The sequence below is a fragment of the Mauremys reevesii genome, linkage group 11 (assembly GCF_016161935.1).
Source record: "Mauremys reevesii isolate NIE-2019 linkage group 11, ASM1616193v1, whole genome shotgun sequence".
Classification (NCBI taxonomy): Eukaryota; Metazoa; Chordata; order Testudines; family Geoemydidae; genus Mauremys; species Mauremys reevesii.
Window position 1 is genome coordinate 20,665,252 of NC_052633.1, and position 9,465 is coordinate 20,674,716.

The following is a 9,465-nucleotide window of genomic DNA, read 5'->3' on the forward strand; positions in this document are numbered from 1 at the left end:
AACAGGAAAGGACTGGTCTCGAGACTGAGTGTATTGTCATGTGACTTACAATAGCAGGTTAAGTTAAATGACAACAGAATGAAAATTGTGATATCAACACAATGAAAATAGAGCTGTTCACTTCCAGAACTTGTCATCATTACAATTTCAGTTAATCAAATATTGCAGATACGGAAACAGAGCTTGTAAAAATAAAACAAATAACTGGCAAAAAAGGCGAGAGTTTGAGCACAGCAGGTAGCATAATCAGGACACCATCTAATATGAAGGGAGATATGAGTTGTTTCCTCTAAATGAAAAATAAAAGCGTCAGGGAAAAAAACATGCTTGCTTCAAAAAGCTTTTCCACTTTAAAGATTGTCTCTGTCTCACTTCCTGGCTTTGCCATTGGATTCTTCAGTCCAGGGGTGGGCAAACTTCTTGGCCCAAGGGCCACATCTGGGTATAGAAACTGTATGATGGGGCATGAATGGTCACAAAATTGGGGTTGGGGCATGGGAGGGAGTGAGGGCTCTGGTTGCGGGTGCGGGCTCCAGGATGGGTCCAGAAATGAGGAGTTCAGGGTGTGGGAGGGGGGTCAAGGCTGGGGTGGGGGAGTGGAGTGCAGGGGGGGTGAGGGCTCTGGCTGGGGGTGCAGGCTCTGGAGTGGGGCTGGGAATGAGGAGTTTGCAGTGCAGGAGGATGCGCCAGGCTGGGATCAAGGGATTCAGAGGGCAGAAAGGGGGATCAGGGCTGGGGCAGGGAGTTGGGGTGTGGAGAGAGGCTCAGGGGTGCAGGCTCTGGCCAGCGCTTACCTTAAGTAGCTCCCAGAGCAGCAGCATGTCCCTTCTCCGGCTCCTATGTGGAGGTGCAGTCACATGGCTCTGCACGCTGCCCCATTGCAGGCACCGCCCCTGCAGCTCCCATTGGCTGTGGTTCCTAGCCAATAGGACCTGTGGGGGTGGCACTTGGGGCAGGGCAGCGTGCAGAGCAGAGCCCCCTGACTGCCCCTACTAGTAGAAGCTGGAGGGGGGACAGGCTGCTTCTTCCAGGAGCCATGTGGAGTGGCCTCCTACCCTGCTCCCTGGCTGGAGCACTGGAGCGGGGCAAGCCCCAAACCCCGCTCCCCAGCGGGAGCTTGAGGGCCTGTAGTTTGCCCACCCATGCTTCAGTCCCATCTATCTTACTATAGTGTCCATCTTTTCTTTGCAGTTGGATCATTTTTAACATGCAATATTATTTTTTATGGAAAAATATTTTATTTATATAAAAGAAAAAAGGAGAGAGACAGGCACCACCACCAAATACACAACTGGCGCTCAGTGAACACATGGAACTGTAAAGTCTAAATGTTCTCTTGAATGGTGTTTCAGAAAGATATATTGTAATGAATTGGTGATTACCACTGGCTGAAAAACAAGAATTCTGTTTTGCAATATATTTACAGGTTTCTGGTCCAATGCTGAACAACAAAATTGAGACCTTTCCAAAATTTTCATGAAAAACACCAGCAAGGCAGACACAATGCCAAAATAGCCAAGCGTTCAGTGGTTAGGACCCTCACCTCCAAAATTAGGCAGAGAAGGGATGGAAGTTTCAACAAAAAGAGAGAATGAATACATGAAGAGAAAAGATCTCCAAGATCCTCTCCATTTTAGAGAGCAGCACTAGTTTCAATTTCCCTTAGCATATGAGTTGCTTTTGATTTCCAAGCAGTTCTCTTACATATCTTTGTAATTTCCAAATGATCATTTAAAGTTATTGTTTTAATTTATCATATGATGCCATCTCTAATTGTAGGCAGATGTGGATTTCACCGTTAGTATAGGAATATTGTCTCAATACCAGCGTTGGTGCTTGTCCAATCTTCATGGGTGTGGGGGAAACAATCAGCAAAGTCTTTTGTCCACTGATGTTCCACAATGGTTTGTCTGGTGTCTATTGGTCTTCTTCTGTTGGTCAGGAGATGACAAGTCTCATGGCAGTATTTCACACTTGGCAAAGCTTCTCTCCTGACTGTGGGGGTTTCCAGTTTCATAGCAAACCCTTTTATAGTTACAGCGTGAACACTTTCTATAACATGGGAAATTGATGCAATGCAGCAACTCACAAGCATTTCATAAAGTCCAAACATCTCTATAAATCTAATAATACCTACTTTAACAATTCTAACACACAGGTGAGCTAGACTGGTTTGCAGCTATGCCTTTGTCAGCGTTCAGTGAGGCATAGGTGTAGGAGCAGGATTTTATAACTGTACTATGAGAATTAATGTATGATTTGATTTCATCCTGTCAGACACCCTTTTTGAATAGCAGAAAGGAATGACAGACCAGAACAATCCTTCTGACTGACTATGGTCACCCTTTTGTTTTAGGATAAGTTATGTCTACTATGGTTTCTTATATGTATTACAAATTAGGCACTCTAGTTAAACATACATTTCTTTGTTTTAAGGTTTAGAAAGTAAGAGATGGGATCTTGTATTGTGTCTATGTTAAGGAGATTAGAGGAATGTTGAGGGCCTGAAGCCCCAATGTGAATTGTTTTAGTTATAAGATTTAGCAAGGCTTGATTTACAATGTATTCTCCTGAATATAAAATACTGCTGTCTGTATACCTTTGAAGGTTTCTGTAAGAGATTGTTTGTGTGAATGAGGAATGCATGCATCAGGAAAATATAAGGTGTGAAAGCCATCACAAATGTCCAGATGGTCAAGAAAAAGTGAGGGACTTGGAAAGACCAGGAGACAATCAGAAAACATCCATTGTAGCGGATGCCAGACATGTTAGCAGCATTGACGACCTCAGAAGTGAGGCAGGCACCCCCGAAGACAAGACAACAAATAGGAGATAATGATGGGAAGTCCAACAATAACCATCAAATGATAACAGCAGAAAACCCCAAGATTAACATCACTTAAGGACTAATGATTACAGGATGACATTGCAAAATGCATGGACTCAAATGGGAATTTACAACTATAAAGCTGGGGTGTTTTGCCATGGAACTCTGGGTTCAGTCCTGCAAAGCCTCGGAGCATCAGATTGAGACCGACAGAGCCCAGCTCCTCACTCGTGCTCAATCTAACTGGCCATTAGATTGACTCGACCTACAACAGACAGGTAACTATAAACATCAACTGGCAGAACGTGTGTGTGTGTGTGTCATATGCTAATTGTTGTATTTTCAATAAATGCGGCATATTTGCCTTTCCCCCCGAAAAGATCCCGTGTGCTTTGTATGAGCATAACATAGGGGCCTTGGAATAAGCTAGCACCTGATGTGCCAGCATCACAACTGCCTTTAACATAACTGAGGCAGTGCACTAGCTTTAAAGAGTTTTTTCAATCCCTTCCCAGCACAGATCTCTACCTCCAATGCTATATGCATCCATCCAGCATGCTCTGCTGGTTATGGTCATTTTCTGCTGTGGGGACTTCTTAGGGACAGAAACAGCCAGTTGTTGGTGCTCCATGCTATCCATGCTTCACAACAACAGGCATCAGGAGAGCTGGGTTCCATTACCTTATTGTGGTTGGCATGAGCTTTGTTGATTTGCATTAATATATTTTAGACTTATAAAATGTCCCCTTCCATAAAGCTAAGGCCATATAAGTCCACATAAATTTGGAGGTCGAACCTCCCCCCTACCCCCCTCAAAAAAGCCCATTCCTACCAAAAAAAACCCCAAACCCCTCCTGCCCATTTTAAGTGTTTATGAAAGGTCCTGGATTGATAGCCCCGAGAACACAAGTCCTCATCATCCACAGAATAGAAACATCAAGAAGAGGATAGCTCAGCCTCCATGTCATTCTGGACTTCTCTGGCTTTATCAGTGCCTCTGCAAGACTGCAATGTCCAGTGTATCACCTTGCATTTAGTTTCCACTTGCACAGCTGTACCAAGAGCAGAGAAAACAAAGGAGAGAGAGCCTGGTGGAGAAAGTTATTTTATTTACCAACTGGACAACTCTTGGTTGTTCACTTACACACACAGTTCTTTCTGAGGCTGGTCTTTTATCACCTGTAGCAATTTCAGAGGCATCTTCTTTTTCCGGGGTCCAGGCTGCTTCCCCTCTCTTCCTCTGCGTATCCCACCAGTTTCGCTACTAAATTCCTTTTTTTTTTTTTTCATTTTGTTCTCTGTTCTGCAAAGTCCCCCATAGTGATAATTGGGCCTACCTTAACTGTGAACTCAACTATGAAAGTGTCAAACATCACAATAACCTGTAACAACAAATATTGATGGGAAAAGGTGCAAAAGTGAGACAAAAACCAAATTAGTCCAAACGAAAAGGATTGCCATTGTTATTCAAAGACTCCGTTAAGATCATGCCTGGTAAACAAAAACACCGTGGAACTGGAAATCAATGAACTAAAATTAGTGGGCTGGAAACTAGGTCTAATTGGTGGACAAAATAATGAGAGGACAGACTATTCCACCCATCACTCCCTTTTGGGTCCTGAACAAAAGAAACTTGGAGAGAAATGTTGGTTATTGGAGCAAGCTCTATTGACCTGCCTGGCAACCTTTCTGAACTTCCCTGCCCAGGGGGTCCAAGGGACCCTGGGATACCCGCCCACACTGCACTGCTCACATCAGTGCAGTGTGCTGCTACATGCCCATAAGGATTGTGCCATACTATGGTGTAAGCACAGCAGTGTGAACACATCCCACTGAAATAGCTGTATGGCGTTAAGTAACTCAGTGTCAATGATACTGGTGCAACATGCGTGTGTAGACAAGCCCTCACCGTGGTGGGAGATTGTGGCAGTAGCATAAATTGAAGTTACCAATCTACGGCACAGTCCTGTGGAAACAAATCAAGATGAGAGGACCTTCTGCCCACTGTTAACCACCTTGATATTTTAACTGGAAAATAACTGTGCAGAGCTCTCTCCAGAGAGAGGACAGAGAGCAAGGAGGTATTCCCTGTCTATCTAGCACAACCATAGAGAGGCAATCAGGCTCCCACCGAACTCTGCCCAGGCCTCTTGAAACATCTTCCTGATGCCCAAAACCGCAGAGCTCTATACCTGTGACTAGTCCACATCGGCACCAGTAAAACTTGTTATCTAATACAAATACTAATGGAAGAAATATTAAGAGAACAGCACTTTCAGGTTGGATGCAACACACGTATATACATTGCTCTTTTAAACCTTTCACATTCCTGAGTGCTCGACTATAGGCAGAAGAGGAGGACTGGGTTGTTTGCCATACTGTAGAGCAGCGGTTCTCAAACTGTGGGTCGGGACCCCAAAGTGGGTCGCGATCCCGTTTTAATGGTGTCGTTAGGGCTGGCATTAGACTTGCTGGGGCCTGGGGATGAAGCTGAATTCAGAGCCACACTGCCCAGGGCTGAAGCCCTCAAGCCTTGTCTTCGCTTCCCCTCCTGCCCCCGGGTGGTGGGGCTCAGACTGGGGTCATGTAGTAATTTTTGTTGTCAGAAGGGGGAGGGGGGTCACGATGTAATGAAGTTTGAGAAACCCAGAATTCACAGGCAGGCCCCAACAGCCTGCAAATGAGGATGCCCCTGGCCAGGGTGCCACTGGCTTAGTGTTAAAAAGAGCGTGCCATTGTTTTGCCTCAGCAAATGTATTCTAATTCTTCACCTCTGGCAAGGGCAAGGCCATTTGCTAAAATCCTAATAGTGCAAATTAAGAATTGCTTTCCCCTGTCCTCCTGGTACTGTAGTGTCAGGTGATGCTATCACCCAAATGCCAGCTTGAACCTGAAACTATTCTGCAAGAAGAACATTTAAAAAGTGCAGCTGTTAATCAATACTTTCCATAATTGAACCTGAGCTGCTCTCCAGTTTGTAGAATTATGGGATGATCTTGGAGCAGATAAGACATTTTGGGTCACATTCACAGTGGCCACTGAAGTGAGCAGTGTTGGCCAGCTGTAGACAATGGGAGAACTTAGGCTGAGGTCTTCAGCTGGTATTTGGCTAGCACAAATATCACACTATATTGCAAACACGAGAGTGTACACAAAATAAACGCTTATAACAAAATATGACATTGTCCCAATACACTTGGGACAATCTTCCAATTAAAAGAAAACTGCCAAGAGCTACTGTCACTCGGACAAAGTGTTTTAAGAAAATCTAGAGGCTTAGCCAAAGCAGACCACCACCCAGAAGACCAGGGGTCTCAAACTCAATTTACCTTAGGGCCAGTGCCAGTCCTCAAATCCTCCCAGGGGGCCAATGTTGTCACTGAAGATGGTGTTCACACCACCTCCCAGCCTGTTTCCCATGCTCCCTTGGCCTCATGCTGTCCCGGCTGACTGCCCAGCGGCTAGTGACGCTGCCTCCATGGCTGACTCTGCCCAGCAACTAATGATAGTATCTCGGTCCCTCTCCCCCAGCCAATGGGAGCTGCAGGGGCGGTGCCTGTAGTAGACAGCTGGCAGCATGGCTGCATACGTCTCTTGTCAGCCGCTGGCAATAGCAGGGATAGGGAATCGCTTGCAGGGAGTGGAGCTGGCCCAGGTGAATGACATGTTGCCAAGTGCAACCCCTGGGAAGGTCCCAGGAGCAGCAGGATGGAGCAATGATGCAGGGAGGGGCATGTGAATCTCTCCTGCCTGCTCCACCCCCTCACCCACCCCCGTCTCTCTCAGCTGGCAGCCATGAGGGCCAGATGAAAGAACTTTTTTAAATGTTTCCATGGGCTGCAGTGGGGAGGTTCTCAGGCCATGGATGGCTGCAGGCTGGGATTTTGAGACCCCTGCAGAAGACCATCTCACAAACTCAAAGTTGGCCCAAAAAAGTTGTTCTAACTGGAGATAACCATCAGAAGCAGCTCTGCTACAGGCATAAGAAGGAGAGAATTAATTTGGTGGAATATACAACCTTTTAGAAATTATTTAAGTTTCTACCCCAGTAGTAGGCTTGTGTGCCCCACCACAATGCAGTCGCAGGGTTTAATTACTGGCTCTTCCTCTCTATACTAGCATGAGTTGGAAATGTAGTGGAGGTAACATACCCAATTCTTCTGGGTAATTAAAGGAAGCACTGAAAACAGAACCCCCTCCATACCTGTTTGGCCAGAGGAATGGCTAGTAGTGATTAAGGTGGCTAGGAAACTAAAGGAGTCCCAGAGGGAAGGCTATTTTCCAGGAAACAAAGGCATTAGCACCATCACCACCTACCAACAGAGCAGGTCCATCTCTGAGTAGGAAATGTTTCTCTTTTGGTGTTTGTGGTTAGTGTGAATGAGCCTGTGAGACCTTTCTATCTATAACAAACTCATCGTCAGCACTGAAGAGTCAAGTAGAGCCTGGGTAAAGGTTCTGATACTCTCCCCCCAAAAACCATTTGGAAGACAGGTCAGAAGAGCAAAGCAAATGACTGGTGGGGAAGTGTGTGGAAAGAGTTCTGAAGCTGGCTTTCCCTCGGCTCAGCTGCTTGGGGTGTAGAAGCTAGTAAGGAAGGTGTGATGGAGCTGCTAAGACAGCCTGAGGAGACAGAGAGCACCAGCTTCCTAAATGGCTTCAGCATGGGTTATTTATTCTACAGTGCCCTTGTGTACGTGGAACCCTACAGATAGGCAGAGATAAAGTCTCTGCCTTGAAAGCAAATAAAGACCCAATCCTGACAGGTGGAGAATCCCTTCAATTCCCTTTTACTTCAGAGGGATTTGTGGGGCATCAGCACCTTACAGGATTGGGTCCTTGCTTATTCCTAAGTATCTTCTCTTTAAATTTTGTGGCCTGAGATCCAGGTCTATCTGTCTAGATATTTACAAAGCTTTCTTCCCTACATCCCAAAAAGTATCTGAGTACCTCACACATGTTAATTTATCCCACCCCCCAGACCAGCAGAGTGTAGGGCAATGCTATTGTCCCCCCATTTCATAGACAGAGAACTGAGGCACAGAGAGATTAAGTGATTTGCCCAATATCACACAGGAAGTCTGAGGCAAAACCAGGAATTGAACATAGGCCTCTTAAATCCCAGCCCTAATCCTTCACTTCAAGGCCTCGCTTTTGGGTGAAGTGGGGGAGATCATTTTTCAGCAGCATAGTTTTTAGAATCCAAAACACCACTCCCAAGAAAAATAAATGTTACCAGCTTTTATTAAAATAGCAGCATTTTATTATACATGCAGGAGTGGATGATTTATCTGAGCATAAAGTTTGAAATAGCTGGCATTTCTGGAACCACAGACTCATATCTCAGCAGAGTCCAATTGACCTTACTTGCCTTTGAGGTAGATGAGTTTTATGCAGTTTATTGTAAAGGAGTCGTCTCAGATTGAGACCCTAAAAAATATTGAGGCTTTGTCTGCTGTATGTATATGCTAAAAATCCCACTGCATGTTTTGTGGGACTAGGGAATTGCCCTGTTCGTCTTGGCCAAAAGTTTCCCTCTCCCCAAAACCCATCCTACTGCTATACAAAGCTGGATGCTGCCTTCTAAACCAGAAGTGGCTGTATTTTGTTGATGGAGCTAGCTCTGCATGGATATTATTGGCAAAGCACTTTGAAATGGAAGCAGCTATAGAAATGTAAGTTAGTTTTAACAACTGGAATTTTTGCCAATTAATTTCCATTTATGTTGTCATACACCCCAGTCACCACCTGAGGACACTAACACCCCTGGACAAGAAACAATAAAGTAAAAAGACCTCCAGGTAAGAGATGCACCACTGAAGATTTTACTATACACTGATTTTCACTTCTAATCTCACAAGACAGTCCTGCAAGGTGGATTTCACACAGACTCTAGTCTACTCTCATTGGAACAGGGGATATAGTCACCCTGACCCCAAAGACAGGAGTTTTGTTCCAGCCTAGCTCTCACCAATTTCTCTTATGTCCACATTTGTGGTGGACTTTTTAAATAATGGAGAAATTAATCCCTATAGACCTTTGTGCTTAAAAACAAAGCTAACCAAAACCTGTTGTGTCCATAGCAGTGTTAGATGCCCCATCTAACAGATAAAGGATAATCAGCAGCTCTTTCTTGTTGAAAGCCCCACCCCACCCTACAACAAGGCAGTGAGAAAGCTGGTTTCCTACAGGAGGCAATAATGCAGATCTTGTGCTTCTCGAACTATTTGATGTTGGCCAATGAATGCTAAACCAACCACGTACCAGATTAACATCCAGTTTTAAGGCAACAGCGTGCACTGCGGGATTAATAAATGCTTTACATGAGGAATCTAGTGGCTCCACAAAGAGTGTAAGTCATTTAAATTTGAGAGGGAATAGACCAGTGTCCACCTGCCATTGTAGGATTAGCTCCCTACACTACGTTTGCTGATGTCTTGTTCGTTCTGGTTTTGGAGACTATTCCACAGGATAAGAGAGCTCACTGGCAGGATTCCAAATCATTAAGGTACAGAGAAAAGAACAAATGGGCTTAAAGCAGACCATTAACACCCCTCTGGTGTAGATATGGAAAGCCATGTGCACCTATTGTGTCCACAGTAACACATGCAGCACCTATTTCACCTGCAGAAACGTAC